Here is a 27182-nt window from a genome sequence, read left to right as displayed (position 1 = left end):
AAAACAGCTATTATAAATATGTTAAAAGATTTACAAGAAACTAATAAGGGCAAAGAGAAAGAGAATCTCAACAGAGAAAACTTAGCAGAAAAAATGTTTTCTTCAAAAGGAAAACAAATGAAAATTATAGAACTGAGAAATACAGTGCTGAAACTAGATATTCATTGGATAAGCTACACTAAAGATTCCACATGCTGAAGAAAGGATTATGAACTTGAAAATAAATCAAGAGAGGGATGCCAGGGGCACCTGGGTGGCTCAGTGGGTTAATGCCTCTGCCTTCGGCTCAGGTCATGATCTCAGGGTCCTAAGATCGAGCCCCGCGTTGGGCTCTCTGCTCAGCAGGGAGCCTGCTTCCCCCCAACCCTGCCTGCCTCTCTGCCTCCTTGTGATTTCTGTCAAATAAATAAATAAAATCTTTAAAAAAAAAAAAAAAAAAGAAGGGGGTGCCTGAGTGGCTCAGTCAGTTAAGTGTCTGCCTTCAGCTCAGGTCATGATCCCGGGGTCCTGGGCTGGAGCCCCACATCAAGCTCCCTGCTCAGCAGGGATCCTGCTTCTCTCTCTCCTTCTGCCACTCCCCCTCTGCTTGTGCTCTGTGTTAGCTTTCTCTCTCAAATAAATAAGATCTTTTAAAAGAAAAGAAATCAACAGAAATTATTCTCTTCCCATAGCATAAGGACAAAAAGAGTCACTTGTGCTCTGTCTTGCTTTCTCCCTCAAATAAATAAAATCTTTTAAAAGAAAAGAAAAGAAATCAACAAAAATTATTCACTTCCCATAGCGTAAGGACAAAAAAGTGTCCTCTGGAAGAATAGCAAATGATTTGTCTAACATATATGCAGTTGGAACCCAGAAGAAGAGGACAGAGAGAGTGGGGCAAAATAAATACTTAATGAGATAATGGTCATTTCCCCCCCCAAAACTGATGTAAGACAACCCACATTCTAAGGAGCTCAGCAGTCCTCAAGCATAATAAATACAAAGGGTATAGTATAGTCAAATTTTTGAAAAATGAAAATAAAAAGGAAAGTCTTTGAAAAAAACTAACCAGTGAAAAAGACATATTACATTCAGAGAAGTAACAAAAATAAAGATGGTGGACATCTCAACAGAGGAATAGAATTTAGAAGAAAAATGAAAAACATTTTCCAACTGCTGAAAGAAAAAAAAAAAGTCAACCTAGAAATCTATGTACAGCAAAAATCTCTTTTGAAAATATAGGCAAAATAAAGACATTTTCAGATATTCAAAAACAGAGAATTAATTGTTAGCAAATACTTATTACATTCCCAAAGAAGTTCTTCAGGCTTCCAGGAATGATTCCGGATATAAAACTAATCCGCAAGAAAGAATGAAAATCACCACCAATAGTAAATCCATGGGTACATAGAAGAAGCTATTTTCTTAAGTTCTTTAAAAGTATACTATCTATAAAATATAAAATAATAGAAATGTGTTTATTGCTTGATTAATATGTAAGTAAAGTAAAATGTATGACCAAATGCCATAAATGGCTAGAGGTATAAATAGAATTATAATAAGTTTCTTGCATTGTACACAAAGTGGCATAATATTAATTTAAAATTTGTGATAAATTGAGAATGCATAGTACAATCCCTAGAGCAAACACTAAAATATGTTAAACAAACATATTTAACTTTTTCAATTTAATATTGTTAAAATGTCTAGCTACCCAAAGCAATGTATATATTCAATGCAATCCCTATCGAAATACCATCAGCATTTTTCAAAGAGCTGGAACAAATAATTCTAAAATTTGTATGGAACTAGAAAAACCCAAATAGCCAAAGTAATGTTGAAAAAAGAAAACCAAAGCTGGTGGCTTCACAATGCTGGACTTCGAGCTGTATTAACAGAGGTGTAACCATCAAGACAGTGTGGTACTGGCACAAAAACAGACGCATAGATCAATGGAATAGAATAGAGACCCAGAAAAGGACCCTCAACTCTTTGGTCAACTAATCTTTGACAAAACAGGAATGGATATCCAGTGGAAAAAAAGCAGTCTCTTCAACAAATGGTGTGGGAAAATTAGACAGCCACATGTACAAGAATGAAACAGGACCACATTGTTACACCATATACAAAGATAAACTCAAAATGGACAAAAGATCTAAATGTGAGATAGGAATTCAACAAAATCCTAGAGGACAACACAGGTAGCAAACTCTTTGACCTCTGCCACAACAACTTCTTGTAAGACAAGTCTCCAGAGGAAAGGAAAACAAAAGCAAAAATGAGCTATTGAGACTTCATCAAGATAAAAATCTTTTGCACCACAAAGGAAACAAAACTAAAAGGCAACCTATGGAATGGGAGACTATAGAAGATATTTACAAATGTCTTATCAGATAAAAGGCTGTTATCTAAAATCTATAAGGAACTTACCAAACTCAAACCCCCAAAATAAAAAAAATCCAGTCAAGAAATGGGCAGAAGATATGAACAGACATTTCTCCAAAGAAGACATACAAATGGCTAACAGACACATAAAAAAACACTCCACATCATTTGGCATCAAAAAAATACAAATCAAAACCACAATGAGATACCACCTCACACCAGTGAGAATGGTTAAAATTAATAAATCAGGAAACAACAGATGTTGACAAGGATGTGGAGAAAAGGGAACCCTCCACACAGTTAGTGGGAATGAAATCTGTACAGCCACTCTGGAAAACAGTATGGAGGTTCCTCAAAAAGTTAAAAATAGAGATACCCTATGACCCAGCAATTGAACTACTAGGTATTTACCCAAAGGATACAAACATAGTAATTCGAAGGGGTACCTGCACCCCAATGTTCATAGCAGCAGTGTCCACAATAGCCAAACCAAGAGAAGAGCTGAGATGTGCATCGACAGATGAATGGATAAAGATGTGGATTACGTATAGTGGAATATTTCTCAGCCATCAAAAAGAATGAAATCTTGCCATTTGCTATGATGTGGATGGAATTAGAGGGTATTATGCTAAGTGAAATAAGTCAGTCAGAGAAAGACAAATACCATATTTCACTCATATGTGGAATTTCAGAAACAAAACTGATGAACATAGGGGAAAGGAAGGAAAAAGAAAACAAGATGAAAACAGAAAGGGAGACAAACAATAAGAGCTCTTTAATTGTAGGAAGCAAACTGAGGGTTGCTGGAGAGGAGAGGCATGAGGGGATGGTGTAACTAGGTGATGGGCACTTGAAGTAATGAGCACTGGATTTGCATGCAACTGGTAAATCACTAAATTCTACCTCTGAAACTAATAATACATTATATGTTAATTGAATTGAATTGAATTAAAAAAATTTTTAAAGTAAGAAAAATTTTAAGTCAATTAAGGAAATAGAATACTAAAAATTGCTTTTCAAGTAAGTCAAAAGAAGGCAGGAAAGGTGAAACAAACAGGAAAAATTGGGAACAAATAAAAGGTAGACATAATTCAACCCTATCGTTAATTCTATTAAATGTAAATTATCTGAACTTCTGCTTCCAGCTATGATGGAGTAACTTTTCCATCTTGCCATCCTGGCTCAAACAATGAGAAAACTGGAAAAATCATATAAGAATTGCTTTTATATATTGAGTGACAGCACAAGAGACTGTGATCTCTGGGATGGGAAAAACAAACAAGATTTCGGCAGGCTTCTGCCTGAGAGCACATTTCCGAATGTGGTGCAAGCATGGGAAACCCAAGCAGAGTGTGGTGGTCTTGCTGAGTTGAGAAGACAGAGACTGAAGCCTAGAGGTAAGTTTTAAGACAGCATATCAAAGACAAGGAAAGCACTCAGATGTACACATCTACACAGAGGAAGCCTTAATATTGGGCTGAATGTTAAACTGAATAAGACCAAGCAAAGAAAAATTACCAGAGAAAGAACAGGAAGTTGTAATCTGAACAATTCTCAGAGCTTACACAGGACTGGAAGATTGTCAAGGGGAGAGACTGTCACAAAGTGGAATATAGCCTTTAAAACTTGCTATGTCCTACTTCCACCTTTAAGGATACTAGAAAAAGAAAAAACAAGTTAAACCCAAAGTAAGTAGGAGAAAGGAAATAATAGAACTTAACCTGGAAATCAATGGCATAAAAAAAACCCAGAAAAATTATAGAGAATAATCAATGAAACCAGAAGTTAATAAAGTCAATAAAAACTGATAAACCTCTAGCTAGAACAATCCATTAAAAAAGAGAGAAGATGCCTATTATAATAGCAGGAATTAGAGAAGTAATGAGATTGTAGGGATCTTTCTAGAATAATAAGGAAATCTCATGAAAAACTGTAAGTCATTTAGAGAATCAGATAAATTAGTTGGAATGACTACATACCTTAAAAGACACAAACTGTGAAAGCTAATGCAAGAAGAAATAAATAGTCTGAATAGCTACTTTCCTATTAAATAAATTAAACTTTTGATAAAAACTTTCCCACCAGAGGAGATGGCATGCAGAAATATTCTCAACTCACCTCCTCCTATACACAACAAATCTATAGCTGCATATGAAATAGTCCCTCTAAAAAACACCTGAAAACTACTTAACAGCTCCTCCACAACAAAGGATAAAAGGGTCACACTGAGATGGGTAGAAGAGTCAGAAACACAGTCCCAACCCCCACTCCTGGTAAGGCAACCCACAATCAAGAAGGATCTCACAAATATGGAATTTATCCCTGAGGAGCAAGGGCCTTATGCTCATCAGTCTCCTAAACTCCTGGGACCTGCACAGAGAGACAAGTCCACAAAACATCTGACTTTGAAAACCAAAAGATTTATTATGTGTAGGAACAATCATAGAGCTGAAGAGAATGAGGATATCACCCTCAGGGGGCTCACACACTGCTTTCTTGCCCTGAGACCCAGCACAAAAGCAGTGGTTTGAAAATCACCTAGGCAATATCTGAAGGAGTCTCATTTGCTAATCTTAAAGCATCTGCCCGAGAGTCAGGAGACTATAAGGACCCTCTCCAGGGACAGAGGTGCTAGAGGGTGCCAATTTTGTGTTCTCCCTGTGCTTTGTTATTGTCAGTGCTAGACAGTGTCATTTTTGCACTTTCCCTCTAACCCACTAGTGGTAGTGGCTGCGCCCCACTGCTGTACTGCCATATGGCCCTGCCAAAGCCAGGCAGTCAAGTGCCCCACACCCACACTGCCCTGTGTCCCTGCCAACTGGCATGTGCATGCAGCCCACACAGGGGATGCTCCTTGAGCACTTAGCTCTGGTGGCCAGGGAGGATTGCATTTTTGGCCTCCACAGGTCTGAAGAACTTAGAGAGACAGTTCTTGACAAGCTACTGCCTCCAGGACACTGCACAGACAGCAGACTAAGAAACATCCCCAGCCTTCAGGATTACCACATATCTAGAGGCTATTGATCTCAGAGAACATGGCTGAGGGGGTGGGGAAGAGATGGTGGCACCATCTTTTCTCTCTCCCTTGACCTCATAACAGCTCTTTGGTACCTCCCAGAGGAGAGGTCATATACTTGTTTAGTACCCTGAAATCTGCAAATGTTGCCAGAGGGACATCTCCAGATTGCCTGGTCTGGAGGCCAGCAAGCTTTCTGACTGTGGTCCTGCAGGACTGTATATGTCTGTATACCTTAAAAGCTCACACCTGAGGGTCCAGCTACTGACCAGCCTGAAACTAGGGACTGACTGAGATCTCTCTCAGGAACACTCACAGGACTTGGCATATCCTCAACAACTGGGTCCTCTCAACAATAAATCATGCTGCTTAGACAATCACAAATATTTGAGACACAATCAAGAGCTAGGACAAGGTGGAAAGATAAGGTTCATTTCTTACACAGAGCCACTTCTTCCAGACTGGGAGAGGTAGCATTTTGCCTAATACCTAGAAACGAACACAGAAAGTCAAACAAAATGAGGAGACAGAGGAATATGCTCCAAATGAAAGAACAAGATAAAACTTCAGGAGAAAAAACTTAGTGAAATGGAATTAAATAAGTTTCTTGAGGGGCGCCTGGGTGGCTCAGTGGGTTAAAGCCTCTGCCTTCGGCTCAGGTCATGATCCCAGGGTCCTGGGATCGAGCCCCGCATCGGGCTCTCTGCTCAGCGGGGAGCCTGCTTCCCCTTCTCTCTCTCTCTGCCAGCCTCTCTGCCTACTTGTGATCTCTGTCTGTCAAATAAATAAATAAAAATCTTTAAAAAAAATAAGTTTCTTTTTTTTTTCTTTTTAACAGAGAGAGAGAGATCACAAGTAGGCAGGGAGGCAGGCAGAGAGAGAGGGGGAAGCAGGCTCCCTGCTGTGCAGAGAGCCCGATGTGGGGCTCGATCCCAGGACCCCGAGATCACGACCCAAGCCGAAGGTAGAGGCTCAACCCACTGAGCCACCCAGGTGCCCCAAAAAATAAGTTTCTTGATAAGGAGTTCAAGTACTGGTTATAAAAATGCTCACCAAACTTGAGAGAAGAATGGATGAACACAGTAAGAACTTCAACAAAGAGACAGACAATACAAGAAAAAGATACCAAACAGAAGTCACAGAGCTTAAGAATACAATAACTGAATTGAAGAATACATTAAAGGATTCAACAGCAGACCAGAAGAAGTAGAAATACAGAAATTCTACAACTCAACAAAAAAAAACCCAAATAGCCCAATTTAAAAATGGGCAGAAGACATGAACAGACATTTCCCCAAAGAAAATATACAGATGACCAGCAGACACATGAAAAGATGCTCAACATCATTGATCATCAGGAAAATACAAATCAAAACTACAATAAGCTATCACCTCACACCTGTCAGGTGGCTAAGACAAACAATACAAGAAACAATATGTTTTGGCGAGGATGTGGAGAAAAGGAGTCCTTCTACACTGTTGGTGGGAATGAAACTGCTCCAGTCATTATGGAAGGCATTATGGAGATTCCTCAAAAAATTAAATCTAGAACTACAGTATTATCCAGTAATCACACTAGTAGCTATTTACCTAAAGAATAAGAAAACATTAATTTGAAAGGATGTATGTACCACTATGTTTATTGCAGCATTATTTACAATAGTCAAATTATGAAAGCAGCCCAAGTGTCCATCAATAGATGTGCTTTGGAAATATGGTGGAATATTACTCAACCATAAAAAAGAATGAAATCTTGTCATTTCCAACAACATGGATGCATCTAGAGAGTATAATGGTGAGCAAAATAAACCAGTCAGAATGTGGAATTTAAGAAACAAAAACAAATGAACAAAGGGGAAAAAAAAAAGAGAAACACCAAAAGACAGATTCTTAACTCTAGAGAACAAACTGATTTTTACCAGGAGTGGTGGGTGACAAGATGAGTGAAATAGGTGAAGGAGATTAAGAGTACCTTTGTCATGATGAATACTGAGTAATGTATAGACTCGGTGAATCACTATATTGTACACCTGAAATTAATATAACACTGGATGTCAACTACACTGGGATAAAAATAAAAATAATAATAAAATATATCTCAATTATACATTGAAAATAAAAGAAGTAGGGGTCAATATATCTATCTTACAGATATCGAAACTAAATCAGAAAAACATAACTTTAATAAGACCATACCTATGCTCAATGGCAAAACAGAAATTTGATTCCATTTTTTGTTTAGTACCATATCACCCAAATGATTTTATTGTACCAGAAGCTTCAGAACTGCTCTGAGTGGACACTTGGACATCATCTTTCACATCACCCTGCCCATCTAATCGACCACCAAGTCCTAGAAATAACTCCTTGAAGTATCTTTCTAATCTTCCACTTCTGCCCATCTCCACAACCACCCTAAATCCAAGGCACCACCTGCTCTCTCCTGGCCATAACATTAGAACTTTTCATAGGTTCTCTGCTCCTGTTATTCTTGCCCAGAGCAATCTCTTCTTGATACCAGTAGACAAAGTAAACTTTCATTTATTTTTTTTAAAGACTTTCCTAGATTCACCACCTTTAAAAAAAACACAAAGATTTCATTTATTTATTTGACAGAGAGAGACCACAAGTAGGCAGAGAGGCAGGCAGAGAGAGAGAGAAAGAGGAGGAAGCAGTCTCCCCACCGAGCAGAGAGCCTGATGCGGGACTTGATCCCAGGACCCTGAGATCATGACCGAGCTGAAGGCAGAGGCTTAACCCACTGAGCCAAACATGCGGAGATCACCTTGGCTTATAGCCTGTCAAGCACTTGCATGGTCCTTATATTGAAGTGCCAGTCCTGAGCATGGCCACAAAGTCATGTGTGCACTCCCTGTGTCCCGCTCTTTAGTCTCAGTCCAAGCCTCCACTCAACCCCTCCCCAACTCCACCCTACCCCAGGCCACTGCTAATAAAGCTTCTAAGACCTGGACCATTCTTCCCCTTCCCACCCCATCACACAGCTGACTCGTGTAAGATTTCTGCTCAGATTCACTTCTTTGGGGATCTCTTTCCTGATTTCCTCAAGGTGAGTGAATCCCCCCCCCCCCCTCAAGTATTTACTCAGCACTCTGTTCTTCCTTTTCTTTCAGAGGACTTATCAATATGTAATTGTATATTTATTCATGGCATTGTTTGATTAATATCTATCACCAACACTGCAGTGCAAGCTGCATGAGAGGACAGCTGTGTCTCTTTTATTAGCCTTTAGACTCCCAGTACATTGCCTGGTATACAGCAATTATTAGTTATTAGAATGGCATTTATTAAATACTTATTTGAATGAGTGAATATTTACCAAGGATTATAAATTCAGATGTGCAAAGAAAATGCCAATTTGCCTTTCTATAATTGAGCTGGTCTTCCTCACAAGTGCCTGCCTTCTACATAACTATGGAAAGAGTTAGTTTGGAAAAAGACCTTTATTTTAGTCCATCTAGTAACCTCATCCCAAGCCCATAATTTAAATCACCTCCTTAGATAACTCAGTCTCTCCTTGGATGACTCAGTTAAGTGGATTCATCCGTTGAATTCTGTTTCTCTCTGAGTATGTCTTATGGAATGTGGAGTAGTTGCTGACAAAGTTGCATCCTTGTAGGGGAGAGAGCCCTGGTCTTGTGCTGTTTGGTCCCATCCCAGTGTGTTCTGTGGCATCTCCTTCTCATGTCTGAGGTAGATGAGCTCACAGCCTATTGTTTAGCAACTGGCCTAGTGGTCTCTCCCTACAACAGAGCCCCCTATAAAGTACTTCTCATGTCCACGCTCCTCTGAGTGTGTTAGAGAAGCTCTACATGAGAAGAGCATGGTATCTATTTTGTTGAATAAATGAATGGTTGAATGAATGAGAGACCACACCAAAGAATATGCTGAAATATACTTAAGTTACCAAAACAAATTTACAGAGAGCATTATTTTAGTTTCTAAAAGAAAAATATAAGGGTGCCTGTGTGGGTCAGTGGGTTAAGCCTCTGCCTTCAGCTCAGTGTCGGTGAGATCTGAACTCAGCTCAGATCTCAGTGTCCTGAGATCGAGCCCCACATTGGGCTCTCTGCTCAACAGAGAGCCTGCTTCACCCCCCTCTGACTACTCGTGATCTCTCTCTCTGTGTCAAATAAATAAATAAAATTTTTTAAAAAGTGCTAAAGCGGGCACTTGTGTTATAAAAGAAAAATATATATGTATCTGTGTGTATTACACATATACACACACATACACACAAAGACCTGAAAGAAACACTGGTTATTTTAGAGGAAAAAGCAATTCTTTTTTCATTTGTATTTTCCTTTATATTTTTCATACTTCCTTTTATGTAAAGAATATCCCAAATTTTCTGTAATGAACATGGAGGATAGAATCAGACAAAAACAATAAACATTAATATCAAATTTTTAAAAAGATTTTATTTATTTGACAGAGAGAGAGATCACAAGCAGAGAGAGAGAGAGAGAGGAGGAAGCAGGCTCCCTGCCTAGCAGAGAGCCTGATGTGGGACTCAATCCCAGAACCCTGAGATCAGGACCTGAGCTGAAGGCAGAGGCTTAACCCACTGAGCCACCCAGGCAGCCCCTATCAAATTTTTATGCAAAAAACTCCCAATTATCTGTAGTCCATTCACCTGATGTCTGAATAGCATGACACCACCCCTCCCCCCCAAGTCTTCTCTTGATACCCACAGGCCAATTTTGATCTTCTCCAGACCAGGAGCAAAGATCTTGGGCCCCATTCATTCTTTTTTTTTTTTTCTTTAAGATTTTATTTATTTATTTGACAGAGAGAGACACAGCAAGAGAGGGAACAAGTAGAGGGAGTGGGTGAGGGAGAAGCAGGCTTCCCGCTGAGCAGGGAGCCCAGAGCAGGCCTCAATTCCAGGACTCCAGGATCATGACCTGATCCAAAGGCAGATGCTTAATGACTGAGCTATTCAGGTTCCCCGGTCCCCATTATTCTTTGTGCAGAGATCCAATACCCCAGATCTGTGCTGGCATCATCCAGAGGCCATAACAGAGAGCTCTGGGTGAGGTACTTTGAAGGTGGAAGAGACTCTCCTCACACCATGGAGATCTTTCTTGGTGCAGTTCCCACCACAGCATGGGGAAGGAAGTGTGAATGAGTTTAGCCTCAGAATTTATTTTCTGACTTTGTCTCCTCATTGGCTTCAAGTCTCGTGACTTGAAAGTGAACATACCAATGTCCTGTTTTGTAGACTTTGACAAATTACTTCCTCTCTCTGAGCTTCAGCTTTCCCATTGAAAAATGTTGAACACTCTGACAGATTGATAGGACAGTTAGGGGAAAATGCATATAAATTGCCAGGTGCCTGCCAATTAATAGGTGATCAGTCCATTTCACTTATTAAAATTTTAAAATAACATGTTTTTACATATAAATAATGCATGAACCATGTAATAATAATAATAATTGCTAAAATACACACGAGACACCATGCCAAATGCCTTGTACGCATCATCTGATGTGTTCTTCATGCTGTGCTATGAGAGAGGTGCCATCCAAAGTTCCATTTTTCTTAAAGATATAACTTATTTATTTATGGTGAGGAGAGTGCAAGTTGGGGGAGGGAAGAAGAAGAGGAACAAACAGACTTTGCGCTGAACATGGAGCTCAATGTGAGGCTCGGTCCCACCACCCTGGGGTCATGATCTGAACCAAAACCAAAAGTCGGACACTTAACCAAGTGAGCCACCCAGGCATCCCACTCACGTTCATATCCATTTTACATATGAGGAAACTGAGACATAGAGGGGATAATAACATTTAGTAACTTAGTAGTTACACAACTTACTGAAACTGTAGTAACTTAAGTAATGGCCTCCCCGAAACATATCACGTCCTAAGCCCTAGAACCCAGGAATGCAACCTTACTTGGAAAAAGAGTCTTTGTAGATATCATTAAGCTAAGGATCTCAAGATGAGGTCTTCCTGGATTAATTTTGTGGGCCCTAAATCCAATGGCAGGTATGAAAGTGAATGCAAAGGAAAAATTAGAGAGATGGGAGACATGCAGGGACACAGGGAAGAGGCCATGTGCAGACAGGGGCAAAGATGGGAGATGTGGCCATAAGCCAAGGAATGCCAGGCACTACCAGAAGCTGGGAGAAGCAAAGATGGTGTCTCCGCTGGAGACTTTGGAGAGAGTGTGGTCCTGTCAGTATTCTGATTTTGGACTTCTACTTTCCAAAACTAGAGAGAGATGCTTTATGCTACCTAGTTCATGGTAATTTATTAGAGCAGCAACCCTGGAAACTGAGACAGGTACCAAAGCCCTAGGAGTCAACCCCACCATTCTCTCCTTCTGACCCCTTCACCTAACCCATCAAGGAATTTGTTTGATGCTCTGTTTCCCAAAACATGAAGTTATTCAGAACCAGAACATGCATTTCCAGTGTTATGCATGCCTCCCTGGAAGACTCAAATTTGGAAGGTGAACTCCTCTACCAAGTTCAAACTATCCTACCAGACTTTCAATTGGTTGAGCACGAATTATATGTAATTATACCCAGGACTGTGTAAATCATAGTATCTATCAGGGATAATTTGCCTAGAGTAAGATGCAAACAGTACCACCCCTAGGGATAATTTTCTCTGAGGCTTCGCCCACAAAGTCACACTCTTCATCCTTACAGTCACAGTGAAGCCCTAGTCCCCAAGGAAGCTATGATGCTAGTAATCTTAAGATGAATTGTGCTTTCCAGTTTTGTAATCTATGATCTAACTCATCCTCCTAACTATTATCCCCAGGATGTTGAGAGTGTTGTCTTTTAAATTAATCTATGCATCAATGGGAACTGACGTATAGGGTCCTAGCAAAAAAGGAAGAGGTAATTCCCAGAGTAGGGACATGAATTCCACAAGTATTTATCCCCAATGTGACTTTTTAAAAAGTTCTACAGTGAAGACACAAATTAGCAAGAAGTAATCTTTGAAGTAGTCTTATTGGAATAAATTTTTGTACTACCTCGTTCAACCTTTCCCTACCTCTCTGTCTTCTACTTAACAAGGCTTGATTCTAGGAACCCAGGCTAGAAAATTGCAGCTATAGCAAAGGAGATGCTAAATTCCTAAGAACAACTCCTGGAAATTAGGCTGTGGTGTTATCTGTTCCTGGAGTAGAATTCCCTCACAAAAATATGGGCTTCAAGTGATAGAAAGGAAAAGCCAACTTATGATTAGTTCATTTGGAAGATAATACCAGACATCATTTTGGGGTTCTCCAACACTTTGCCATTAGCCCCCACAAAGATTGCCTGGGTATGCATAATTGAAACGTGTAAAAAAAAAAAAAATCCAGGAAATGGCCAGGGGGAAAGAACAGGCTTTAAAAACAGACAGTTGTAATGGAAATATTTCCTTCCAGAGTTATTTTATGGGTAAAAGATAGTGAATATAAAGTGCCCCTACCAGCATCAGGAATATAGTAGGTGCTCAGCAAAATGGTAGGTATTATTATTTAGAGGCAAGGAAACGAGAGATTAAACCCATCTCTACCACATACTAGCTCTGTGATCCAATATCTTAGTTCCATCTGTAAAGATGGAATAATAATGGTAAAGACATATTAGATTATAGATGATAAAACTGAGGGAAGTATACACCATAAGGTATTATTCTGACCTTTGAAGTTTCATCTGACTCCAGCAGTCTATAATTTATGAACTTATAAAGGGGCAATCTTGGCTGTACTGTGGTATAGAATGAGTGAGAAGGTTTGACAAAAAGAGCTCAGTTGTTGCCACAGCAAATCAGATATTATTTTCAAAGTAAGAACTTTAATGTTGAGATTGTCTTCTATAACATCCCAGTGGGTTTTCCATTGTAGATAAAGATAAGACAGCACTATACTTTAAGATCAAAGCTAGTGCTATAGTGGAACTAATACTCTGTTAAGTTAAAAAAAAACTACTATTTATCTTAGATTTTGGTAATATGATATAATCTACTTGTTTATTTTGAAAACCCCAAATTTTCTTATAGAAAATGTCAAGTACCATCAAAATATTATGCTTTTTCAACCTGACAAACACCCTTCATTACAAGCAGTCAACTTTCTCCATTATGGATTTAAAACAAGGTAAAATGTTTCTACTGCTCTACTTCTAATGCTGTTGAGGAAAAAGAGGACATAATATACATACACATAGAGAAAGAGAATGTGTTTTTTATATAGTTATATAATAATATATAGGGACATAGTATTATATATAGAGAAAATATGTTATATATATTTATAAAGAGGTAAATATGCATATATTTTATACAGGGAGAAAATGTTATTTTTAGTTATATATAATATATAGAGGTATATATATAGACAAATAATATGTTTTATATGTATATAATTGATAAAACTGAATGTAACCATCTGTCTGAAAGAGTTAATCATCTTATCAAAGTGCTCAGCAAGGAGTAGTTTATTCAGCTGTAGAAAATATTTGAGTGGAATAAGCATTTTTCTAAAGGATTTATTGTATTAAGCAAAATAATAACAGTGGCCCTAATGCCTGAAAAGATGCCTAGTTCAGGTGGTTTGATTTTCCCACGTGTCAGGAGCAGTTTTCCCAATTCTTAGTATTGTAGAAGAATTACTGATTCTATTTTGAAAAGTTAATTAGTATCAAATGTAAGCTTTTCTTATGAAAAGTGAACTTCCTCACTTTGTCAAAAACCATTTTCTCAGCATGGCACATAGACACTGGTTTCCCGATCTTCCAAATACTTCTTTACACTATCTCCTCCTGAGGTCATATTGCCAGAGTGAAAGTTCTCTGAACTTTGTAAATATCAAATTTTGAGTCAGATCTGGTTGATAAGGTTTTCAGAGCAAATTTAACAAGACAGGAATCCATGTTTTTAAAAGAGCTCAATTTCCTAACATCCCACATATTTGGAAAATTCCCTTTTTCTTCCTTATAGAAAATACCATTTCTTGAAACATAGTTGTCCTTCCAGTTGCAAGAGGAAAATCACAAAATCATGATCAAGGAAAACCCTCAAGTCCATTGCATAAAGAAAACTGTGAAGGGCAGAGAGAAGAGAAGACACGACAGGACACAGACATGGCCGGAAGACCAACTCTGGGAACCGAGGATTAGAGGCTCCAGGAATCAGATTTGACTCAACATAAGAAAGAACATCCTAAATCAAGATTATCCAAAGATCAAATAGACAGGTGCCCTGGGAGGTGGTAAGAGCTCACCTCTGCCAAGATATCAGGAGAGGTATCAGCTGGGTGGTTGGACAAAAGTGTTTGCTGGCTGGTCACTAAAATTACTCAGAGTTTCTGTTTAAAATACAAATTCCTGGGCCCTGTATCTAGAGATTTTGATTTTGTAGTTCTGGAAGATAAGGAATCCGTAATTTTAACAGTTGCCATGAGGTGCCTGGGTGGCTCAGTTGGTTTTGACTCTTGATTTCAGCTCAGGTCCTGATCTCGAGGTTGTGAGATAGAGCCCCATATTGGGCTCAGCACTCAGCAGGGAATCCACTTGAGATTCTCTCACTCTCCCTCTACCCCTCCTCTCCACACTCTCCCTCTCCAGTTCACTCTCTGGTAGTTCCAAACACTTGGTTTGTACATTTCTTCTTTTCTGTTCCTAACTGCAAAAAGGTTTGGAGGGTGTTGAAGGCTGGACTGGGTGATTAGTAACAGGTAGGGATGAGCAACACAGGTTGATCTCAAAGGCACGGTGTCATCCAGTACAGTGGAAGCCCATCTGCGTGATCAGTGAGACCAGATAAGCCACCACCTAAAGTAAATAAATAAATGGTCCTAATTTCTTAGTCTTGCCAAATTCTGGATGTCCATATGTGTATACACATTATAGTGTTCATCATGACCAATTTCAACCTATCAATATGACATCACCAAACACAGACCTGGAAAGAGATGCCCACAGTTACACACATGGGCTGAGATGAGCCGGCTCTAACTCACAGATGAGCCAGCATATTTGCCTGGTGGTCAGGGGGAGAGCCCTGCTACCAGCCATTCATCTAGGAAAGCATTTGGAGAAGAGGGTGGAGAGCTTTGTGTTCAAGTGCACCACCACTTAGAGCACTCCAGCTCCTAGTGGGCTTGTGGCGCCATATGTATGTGTCTGAGCATGGTGGGTATAGGTCACTATCACAGTCAAATGTGAAATTTAGAAATGAGTTGAGGGTGGGGCTGTTGATACATGTTTGAGTCCTTTCTTTTATTTGTCATTTTTCAGAATAATGAGTTTATCTGTATTGGCTCCAAACGTGACTGATGAGATTTTATTATTTGTCAGTTTCATTAGAACCACATAGATTTTGACATATTAGTTATACTTTAATATATTGCAATTATTTTTCTTTTTGATGCAGAGAGTGAGGACCCCTTGCTTGTTGGCTCTGGAGTAGTTTTTACATGGTGGTTTGGGGAGCTTCCTTGCTTAATAGTATGCCTTCTCTGTTTGTTTTGTTTTGTTCACATCAATGGCCCAGGACAATCTTGTTTTTTGTTCTTCCATGTTTTTAAGAAGATTTTTGAATATTTGTTTTTTGTTTGTCCTCAAAATCATCCAGATAGTCATAACCAGAAGTGGATTGACCTTGAGATGTCAAGTTCATCTGTTTATTTAACCAGCATTTGTTGAGAACCTACCACATAACTAGATGCTATGGGGAATAAGTAGATGAATCAGACACACTTTCTACACTTTTTACCCTGAAAGAGTTTGCAGTTGGCTAAGGAATCAGAAGTCAGAGCATCAAGGCTGCTGCACAGAATGAAGGAGTGATACCTGTAAATTCAAGCAGATTTTGAGGGAGCTGGCAGATAGACAAGAAGGTCTTCAAGGAGGAAGAAGTGGCAGCTGGAAGCTTGAGCAGGACTGAACATGCTGAAATGGGGGAACACATTGCCTTTTCCACTTTAGTTGCAGCTGATCCATTAGCTCAGCAGACACTGTTGGGAACTTTCAGGGGTTATATACCAGCAGCCTCTTAACACCCAGCTGGACCTGTCCTGGGACAGTACCTGTCCTGAGACTCCCTCCAAGAAAGGATTCTGGGCCCTTACCTGGTGGCCTGCATTCTAGTATCTCAACATTTGTGCGACTAATCAAGCTTCTACATAAAGATGCGAAGAGCAACAGAAGAAACACTTTATGTTCACAATTACCTCTGTGTAGAGCCTCCTATATTAATCCTCACTAAAGACCTGAGGATTAGGAGCCAAACTTTGATTGATTGATTGATTGATTTTTTATTATTATGTTCAGTTAGCAAACATATTATACATCATTAGTTTTTATGTAGTATTCAATGATTCATTAGCAAACTTTGATTTCGTATATGTTTTTCTACAGTCAACTTTTGGAATGAAAGAGATAGTGGAAGTGAAATTATTTTGGGAATTTCCAAGTTCAAACCAAACCAAACCAAACCAAAAGAAGAAGAAGAAGAGAAAGAAGAAAAAAAAAGTAGCACAGTGTATCTAAGGACACAAAATTAAAGGGCAGTTTTTCCAAAAAGGTAAAGAGATCATTTCTTTTTTTTTATTATTAATATATAACGTATTATTTGTTTCAGGGGTACAGGTCTGAATCATCAGTCTTACACAATTCACAACACTCACTATAGCACATACGCTCCCCAATGGGATCATTTCAAATCTTCATGGAAATAAGAAAAGAGAGCATGAGACTTGGCAGAAATCCCAGCATCCCCAGGGATGGCTGGCCAGGAGCCCCAGAGCATAGAGGCCCCAGGAAACGCAATGTTGACTTTGTATGGCCTGTGGTTCCAGCTCACAAGGGAGCTGCAGGGCCAGAAGGTGCTGAAGGGGCAGAAGGAGCTAGAACTCTAGCAGGAGAAAAGAATCCTGAGTAGGTATGTTAGGAGGAGGGGCAGTGACTCAAAACTCTTGGGCCCAGAGATCTAAAAAATGCAGACACCAGGGCCAAAGGAAAAGGAACAAAATGAGCCTTTGTCTCAGGCTAACACAAACCACCTTTCCCTCAGGGGGCTAAGTTTTCCACCAAGGAAGGAAATAAAGGATCACCACTTAGAACTTGTAGGATTCCTTTGGAATGGCAAGATTTCTCCTTTCTCCTCCCACTGCATCCCCCTACCTCCTGGGTACTGGATTGGTGACCCTGAGCCCTTTAAAGAACGGAGGGACTTTCAGGCAGAGTGTGAGGTATGCTTGTGACTGAGGTCTAGGGGTCCTACCTGTACAGAGTCTCCTGAACAGGTGAATGTTGAAATGTAAGGGATGTATAAGTTCTCCATTTGCTCTATAGCATGAAGCTGGCATTTGCAAACTTGCTGGTTAAATTGAACTCTAGAAAATGTGCTGGGATCCCTGGCCCAGAGTCTAGTATGAATCAAGCAGGTGGCTGTTAATGTACAGTGCCAAGATGCTGGGATTGAGTTGTTGAGTCACTGGTTCATTCAAGAATCTGAGCAAAGTCAGCAATAAAACCTTTTGCAATGATATAAATGTTCTAGATCTATGCTAACCAATATGTACCTACAGTCCACTTATGGTTGAGCACTTCAAACATGGCTAGTACCCCCCACTGAGGGACATTTAAACATTTTTATTATATTTTTTATCATTATGTTCAGTTAGCCAACATATAATACATCAGTTTTTGATGTAATGTTCAATGATTCATTAGTTGCATATAACATCCAGTGCTCATCACAGCTTGTGTACTCCTTAATACCCATCACCCAGTTACACCATTTCCCCACCCCCCTCCCTTTTGTAACCCTCAGTTTATTTCCCAGAGTCTGGGGTCTCTCATGATTTTTCTCCCTCTCTGATTTCTTCCCATTCAACTTTCCCTCCCTTCCCCTGCAGTCCTCCATGCTATTCCTTATGGTCCACATATGAATGAAACCTTGTGATAGTTGTCTTTCTCTCTCTGGCTTAATTCATTTAGCATAATCCCCTCCAGTTCCATCCATGTAAATGCAAATGGTAGGTATTCATCCTTTCTGATGACTGAGTAATATTTTATAGTACTTATGTACCACATCTTCTTTATCCATTCATCTGTTGAGGGCATCTTGGCTCCTTCCACAGTTCAGCTATTGTGGACATTGCTGTTATGAACACTGGGCTGCCCCTTCTTTTCACTACATCTGTATCTTTCGCATAAATACCTAGTAGTAAAATTGCTGTGTTGTAAGGTAGCTGTATTTTTAATGTCTCAAGGAAACCTCCATATTGTTTTCCAGAGTGGCTGTACCAGCTTGCATTCCCACCAACAGTGAAAGAGGGTTCCCTTTCTCCACATCCTCTCCAACATTTTTTGTTTCCTGTCTTGTTAATTTTTGCCATTCTAAGGTGGTGTAAGGTGGTATCTCATTGTGGTTTTGATTTGTATTTCCCTGATGACTGGTGACGTTCAACATTTTTTCATGTGTCTGTAAGCCATTTGTATGTCTCCTTTGCAGAAGTGTCTCTTCATGTCTTCTGCCCATTTCTTGATTGGATTATTTGTTTTTAGGGTATTAAGTTTGAAAAGTTCTTTATAGATCTTGGATACCAGTTCTTTATCTGTAATGTCATTTGCAAATATCTTCTCCCATCCCATGGATTGCCTCTTAGTTTTGTTGACTATTTCGTTTGCTATGCAGAAGGTTTTCATCTTGAAGAAGTCCCAATAGTTCGTTTTTGCTTTTGTTTCCCTTGCCTTTAGAGACGTGTCTTGAAAGAAATTGCTGTGGCTGATGTTGAAGAAGTTACTGCCTATGTTTTCCACTAGGATTTTGATGGATTGCTGTCTCACATTGAGGTCTTTCATCCATTTTGAGTTTATATTTGTGTATGGTGTAAGAGGATGGTCTAGTTTCATTCTTCTGCATGTGGCTGTCCAATTTTCCCAGCACCATTTATTGAAAAGACTGTCCTTTTTCCATTGGATATTCTTTCCTGCTTCATTGAAGATTAGCTGACCATAGAGTTGAGGGTCCACTTCTGGGCTCTCTTTTCTGTTTCCATTGATCTACATGTCTGTTTTTGTGCCAGTGCCATATTGTTTTGATGATCACAGCTTTGTATACAGCTTGAAGTCTGGCATTGTGATCCCTCTAGATTTGGTTTTCATTTTCAACACTTCCCTGGCAATTCAGGGTCTTTTCTGGTTCCATACAAATTTTAGGATTGTTTGTTTCAGCTCTGTGAAAAATGTTACTAGTATTTTTATAGGGATTGCATTGAAAGTGTAGATTGCTCCAGGAAGCATGACATTTTAACAATATTTATTCTTCCAATCCATGAGCATGGACTGTTTTTCCATCTCTTTGTGTCTTCTTCAATTTCTTTCATAAGTGTTTGTAGTTTCTAGAGTATAGGTCTTTTACCTCTTTGGTTAGGTTTATTCCTAAGTATCTTATGGTTTTTGGCGCTATTATAAATGGAATCAATTCCTTAATTTCTCTTTCTTCAGTTACATCATTAGTGTAGAGAAATGCAACTGATTTCTGTGCATTGATTTTGTATCTTGCCATGTTGTTGAATTGCTGTATGAATTCTAGTAACTTAGGGGTAGAGTCTTTTGGGTTTTCCACATAAAGTGTCATGTCGTCTGCAAAGAGAGTTTGATTTCTTCTTTGCCAATTTGAATGTCTTTTATTTCTTTTTGTTGTCTGATTGCTGAGGCGAGGACTTCTAGTACTATGTTAAACAATAGTGGTAAGAGTGGACATCCCTGTTGTGTTCCTGACCTTAAGGGAAAAGCTCTCAGTTTTTCCCCCATTGAGAATGATATTTGCTATGGGCTTTTCATAGATGGCTTTTGTGTTCCCTCTATGCTTAAAATTTGAAGAGTTTTATTCAGGAAAGGATGGTATATTTTATCAAATGCTTTTTTCTGCATCAGCTGAGAGGATCATACGGTTCTTGTCCTTTCTTTTATTAATGTGATGTATCACATTGGTTGCTTTGCAAATGTTGAAACACTCTTGCATCCCAGAAATAAATCCCACCTGGTCATGGTGAATAATCCTTTTAATGTACTGTTGGATCCTATTGGCTAGGATTTTGTTGAGTATTTTGACATCCATGTTCATCAGGGATATTGGTCTGTAATTCTCCTTTTTTTGGTGAAGTCTTTGTCTGGTTTGGGGATCAAGGTAATGCTGGCCTCATAGAATGAGTTTGGAAGTTTTCCTTCCATTTCTATTTTTTTTAAACAGCCTCAGAAGAATAGGTATTATTTCTTCTTTAAATGTTTGGTAGAATTCCCCTGGGAATCCATCTGGCCCTGGACTCTCGTTTTTTGGGATGTTTTTGATTACTGCTTCAATTCTTCCTGTTTCAGTCTTAGTAGTTTACAAATGTCCAGGAATGCATCTTCTTCCAGATTGCTTATTTGTTGATATGTAGTTGCTAGTAATAATTTCTAATAATTGTTTCTATTTCCTTGGTGTTAGTCATGATCTCTCCCCTTTTGTTCATGATTTTATTGATTTGTGTCCTTTCTCTTTCCTTTTGGATAAGTCTGACTAAGGGTTTATTGATCTTATTAATTCTTTCAAAGAACCAGCTTCTAGTTTTGTTGATCTGTTCTACTGTTTTTCTGGTTTCTATTTCATTGATCTCTGCTCTAATCTTCATTATTTCTCTTCTCTTGCTTGGTTTAGGCTTTATTTGCTGTTCTTTCTTCAGGTCCTTTAGGTGTAAAGTTAGCTTGTGCATTTGGGATGGATTTTTCTACTTTTCTGAGAGAGACCTGGATGGCTATGTGTTTCTGTTTTAGGACTGTCTTTGCAGTATTCCACAGGTTTTGGACCAATGTGTTTTCATTCTCTTTAATTTCAATGAATTGTTTAAGTTATTCTTTTATCTCCTGGTTGACCCAGTCATTCTTTAGCAGGATGCTTTTTAACTTCCAAATGTTTGAATTTCTTCCAAATTTCTTCTGTTAATTGAGTTCCAGTTTCAAAGCATTGTGGTCTGAAAATATGCAGGGAATAATATCAATCTTTTGAGTTGAGACCTGATTTGTGACCCAGTATGTGAGCTATTCTGGAAATGTTCCCTGTGCATTCAAGAAGAATGTGTATTCAGTTGTTTTAGCATGGGATGTTCTGTATATATCTATATATACATGTCCATCTGGTCCAATGTGTCATTCAAAGCTCTTGTTTCTTTGTTTATCTTCTGTTTGGATGATCGGTCCATTACTGTGAGTGGAGTGTTGAGGTCTCCTACTATTAATGTATTATTATCAATATGTTTCTTTATTTTGGTTATTAATTGGTTTATATAATTGGCTGCTCCCATGTTGGGGACATAGATATTTACAATTGTTAAATCTTCTTATTGGATGACCCTTTAAATATGATGTAGTGTCCCTCAACATCTCTTACTACAGTCTACAGTCTTTGGTTTAAAATCTAATTTGTCTAATTTAAAATCTTTGGTTTAAAATCTAATATGAAGATTGCTACCCTAGCTTTCTTCTGAGGTCCATTAGCATGGTAAATTGTTCTCTATCCCCTCACTTTCAATCTAGATGAATATTTAGGTTCAAAATGAGTCTCTTGTAGACAGCATGTGGATGGGTCCTGCTTTTTTATCCAATCTGAAATACTATGTCTTTTTATCGGAGCATTTAGCCCATTTACATTCAGAGTAACTATTGAAAGATATGCATTTAGGGCCATTGTATTACCTATAAAGTCCCTGTTTCTGTAGATTTTCTCTGTTTCTTTCTGGTCTGTGTGATTCTTGGGGTCTCTTTTTGCTCTCTGTGGCTCAGTCAGTTAAGCATCTGCCTTCAGCTCAGGTCATGATCCCAGTATCCTGGGATCAAGTGCCACATGGGGCCCCCTTCTCAGCAGAGATCCTGCTTCTCCCTCTCCTTCCACCTGCCGCTCTGCCTACTTGTGCTCTCTGACGCTCTGTCAAATAAATAAATAAATACAATCTTTAAAAAAAGAAGAGCCCACACCACACATGCAAGAGCAGAGTCCTGAAAACATTGTCTGTGCAAAATTATTATTTTTTTTAAATCTCCCTTAATATTTCTTGCAGAGCTGTCTTGGTAGTCACATATTCTTTCAGTTTTTGACTGTCCTGAAAACTCTCCATCTCTCCATCCATTTTAAATGACAGTCTTTCTGGATAAACTATTCTTGGCTGCGTGTTCTTTTCATTTAGTACCCTGAATATGTCCTTCTGGGCCTTTCTTGCTTGCGAGGTTTCTGTGGACACATCTGATATTCTGATATTCCTCCCTCCATATGCAAGGAACCTCCTCTCCCAGGCTTTTCTTGGGATAGTTTCTTTGGCTGTAAAATTTTCAAGCTTCAATATTATATGTTGGGGTGTTGATCTGTTTTTTATTGATTTTGGGAGGGGTCCTCACTGCCTCTTAGACTTAAATGCTTGTTTCCTTCCCAAGATTAGGGAAGTTCTCAGCAATGATTTCTTCAAATATACTTTGTGGCCCACTATCTCCCTCTCCACCACCTCAGGGATCCCAATAATTCTGACACTGGAACATTTCATGGTATCATTAATCTCTCCAATCCTTTTTTCATGTACTATTAGCAGTCAATCTCTGTTTTCCTCAACTTCTTTCCTTTCCATCAGCTTATATTCTAGATCACTAATTCTCTCTTCTGCCTCATTTATCCTGGCTGTTAGAGTATCCAGTTTAGACTGCATCCCTTTTATAGCATTTTTTAATTTGGCCCGATTAGATCTCACTTCTGCTTTTAGTGATTCTATATTGTCACTAATGCTTTTTTCCAAGCCTGGCTATTGACTTTATGATTACTACCCTGAATTCTAACTCTGACATCTTGCTTATATCCATTTCTATTAGTTCTGTGGCAGATAACATTGTCTCTGGTTATTTTCTTTGTTGAGAGTTCCATCTCCTAGTCATTCTGTCTAGGGATGATTAAGTGGACAAGCAGAGTCAAAAATATCAACCACAACCTAAGCAAGATGCAGCCTAGCAAAACCCAGAGTGGTCAGAAGTCACCACTGAAAAAACAAAGCCAAAATGAAACACAAGAATAAAATTTAAAAATTAAAATATTTTAAAAAGTGGGCAAAGGGTGGAGGGGTTATTTTACTGTGGACAAAGCAGTGTTTCAGTTGTTCCAGGTGTATTTGGTCTGTGTATTAGAGGACACTATGTCCCAAAATTACAAGGAAAGTAAAACGTGTGTGTGTGTGTGTGTGTGTGTGTGTGTGTGTATGTATGTTTATGTAAAATAGAGTGACAAAAGGACTAAAACAAAGCATATATCTATAAAAAATATAGTTGTAAAAAAATCCAAGTTAAAAAGCGACCATGAAAAATATATTGTTACAATAAACATCTAGTTGAAATGAGAATGTAAAAAGGAAAACAAAACAAAACAAAACAAAAACAAACAGAAAAAGCATAAGAAAAAGAAAAAAAGAATTTTATCTGAAAAATAAGCCATGAGGCCACTCCTGGAGCTCTCTTGGTGTTGGGATTTTAGTCTTTTGGGGTCCATAAGGTTGTTGGCCTCTTCCAGCCTGTCTTCTGGGGGGGAGGTGGGTTCCTGCCCCTCTGTTTCTGGGGCAGCCCCCCTTGAGCAGAGTTGCCCTGCCCCCTGCTGGGGGAGGATGGGCTCCATGGAAACCATTTTTTGAGCTTTTGTTGTCTAGTGGCTTTCCCCACCTTTCTGAGGATCAGAGCAAAAATGGCTGCTGCCAAGCCTCTGGTCCAGAGCAGAGAAATCTCAGTCTGCTCTCTTTAATAAATCTTCCAGGAGAAACAGTCTCCATTTCTGTATATTCCCCCATGTGCATGCCCACAGCGACTCTCTCAGAGGTCATCCCAAGGGCCTGGACTTGTCCCTGCCCTTTGTGCTTCTAAAACTCTCCTGCGCACCCCTGCAGCTCCTAGATCCTGCCTAGGTGCTGCTCCAAAGCCCTTTCCTGGCCCTACCACTCTGTGGGATTTTGCCTGATCAAGGGCACAGGTTCTAGGTTTTTTCAGGCTGCCCAAGAGAAATTGATTTTTTTTAATCTTTTTTTTTTAATTTATTTTCAACATAACAGTATTCATTGTTTTTGTACCACACCCAGTGCTCCATGCAATCTGTGCCCTCTCTAATACCCACCACCTGGTTCCCCCAACCTCCCACCCCCACACCTCTTCAAACCCTTCAGATTGTTTTTCAGAGAAAGCGATTCTTAAACAGCCAGGCTTGCAGTTTATGGGATCTGAGCTGAGACACCCTGCCCGAGCTCACTGACCGTAACCAGCTTCCTGGCTCCACCGCTGGGGCACTCTGCCAGTCCAGGAATTCCCTTTGGCTCTGTGGCTTCCCATATCCCAAGACCACAGTGTTCTCCTAGAATTCTGCCTTCTTGTTTCCAGAGCCCCTTTCAGAGAGGGTGTCACTCCCTAGAGCAGATTTCTAAGGGTTATGCTTTTGCACTCCTGTGTTACATCACTTTCCAGGCACCAAGTTATAGAGGCTCCCTCCCCCTTCTGTTTATCTTCCAATAGCTCCCTGAAGATTCACAACTCCACTCTTCCGACCTTGCAACAGGCAGTGCCTTTTTGTTTGTAGAGATCCAGATACATATTCTTACATCTCAGGCTGATTTTGTGGGTGTTCAGAATGATTTGATAGATATCCAGCTAAATTCAGGGGACCAGTTACTCCTCTGCCGTCTTGTCTCCTGGTCAGGACTTTTTAAAAAATTCCAGTACGACTAACTGTAGTGTTATATTTGTTTTAGGTGTACAATATAGTGATTCAACAATTCTATACATTACACAGTACTCATCATGATAAGTATATTTTTGAGGGATGTCTTAATGTTATGTAATCTTAATATGTGCAAGGGCATACCACAGTAAACAAAACAGATGAGCTTCTTGCCCTCAGGGAGCTGATTTTCCATAAGGAGGGTCAGAAAATAAAGCGAATGCATGAACCACACATTGAAGAGTTTCATGAACACCAGGAAGGAAATAAAAAGGGGATCATGATAGAGAATGCAGTGAGCTCCCTGGAGCTCAGGGGATCAGGAAGAGCCTCTCTAGAGAGAGAATATCTGAGCTGAGACCAGAAGGATAAGAAGGAACCATCCACATGAACAGCCAGGAAAAAAACTGTTCTAGGCAGAGAGAGACCAGCACAGAGCCTGAGGGGCCAGGAGAGGGAAGTGAGCAGAGACAGATCTGTAGGATTTCACAGGCCAAGGTAAGGAGTCTGGATTTTATGTTCAGTGATAGGCAGAAGGTGCTGGAAGTTTTTAAGCAGCATGGTATTCGATGGGCATTATTAAAGGTCACCCTAGCTGCTGTGTGGAGAGGAGCTGAGAGGGAGCAAGAGTAAGAAGGCTCTCACTCTCAGTGGGGCCCAAGACTTCCAAGTGGAAATTTGCTGGGGAGTGATCACCCAGGCAAGAGTGAGGGCCCAAATCATGAAAGGGGAAGGAGCTGGAAGCCAGAGCCATTGGTACCCTGTACACTACCAGATGAGCCTTCTGAGGAGCCTTGTGAGGTGTTTCAGAATAGTGGCCCAGGGAAAGAAAGGAGGAAGCATGAATCGATGTGTCCCAGCCCTCCTTTGGTCAGTGGCAGCTCCACAAGTGTGGGACACAAGGGCTGAAGGGGCCCCTGGGCCATCTCCCTTGTGGTCTGCACAGGCCCAGAGCAGGAAGAGGGGGGTACAGAGCTGGCAGGGCTGGGGCATCGCCAGGCTGCACTGCACCAAACTGGCTGCAGCCTGCATGGAATCTGTGTCCCTGTCCTGGGGTGACAGCAGGGCTGCAAGAATTTAGAGCAGAGCAAAGAGGGGCCCGATGCTCCTTGAGACAATCCAGGAATGACAACGTGGAGAGCTCTTCTGGAAGCTGAGTTGTGGTTCTGGTAGGATGTCCAGGCAGGAGCATGACCCCAGCCATGGGGAAGGAAGTGTAGCAAAACGTGGGTCCCAGACTGAATGGAGTCCAGGCCTGCAGACAGTCCCCTAGAGTTAGTCGAGGAAACTGAGATAGGTGCCTCAGGCTGGGCAGCCCAGGGAGAGCCACTGGCACTTGAAGCAAAGGGCACATTAAAACCAACAACTTCTTCCTGAACCTGTGGTAACAAGGCTCATTTCTGACTCCCATGGCTGAGAAGGTGGGTCTCCAGCCCCTCCTCATTGCCTGGGACTGGCTCAGAAAAGAGAGGTGATGGGATCACCAAATTATCATCCAGACAGGGAAACTGCACCTAGGCAGCCTTGGGGAACCCTCTTCTCGGCTTCAGTAACTCCCCACTCTGTGATTTTCCTCCTTCCTCCCTCCTGTTTCTTCTCTCTGGCCCTCACTGCTTCCACTGGCTCAGGTTCACTTCCCTGCCTCTCACCTTCAGTTGCAATGTTGCCTCCCTACATAATGACCATGCTTCGTTTAATCACGTAAATCCTCATGACTCCCAAGTTTGTTTCCAGCTCAGACTTCGTTTCTGATGTCCACCCTTATCCATCCCTCCCCTGGCTTGAGACCTAACTCAAATTAAATGCAGTATGGCCAGAGATAAACTCAGCCCTCCTTCCCATCAGCCCTCTCTGGGTCCCCATCTCAGGGCAGGTCTCCTTGCAAGCCACGAAAGCCTGATACTAGGCGTCATCTCCCCTCTTCACCATTCCCATACCTGACCCATCACCAAGTTCTGTTGCCTTTCCCTTCCAAGGAATATTCCAAATATTCCATTTCTTTGTCCATCTCCATTATGGAGTTAGCTTTTATGGAACTCTACCGAACACTGCTGAA

The sequence above is a fragment of the Enhydra lutris genome, unplaced genomic scaffold (genome assembly GCF_002288905.1).
Source record: "Enhydra lutris kenyoni isolate GAN:26980312 unplaced genomic scaffold, ASM228890v2 scaffoldscaffold71, whole genome shotgun sequence".
Taxonomy (NCBI): Eukaryota; Metazoa; Chordata; class Mammalia; order Carnivora; family Mustelidae; genus Enhydra; species Enhydra lutris.
Note: the sequence above shows the minus strand (reverse complement) of the source record.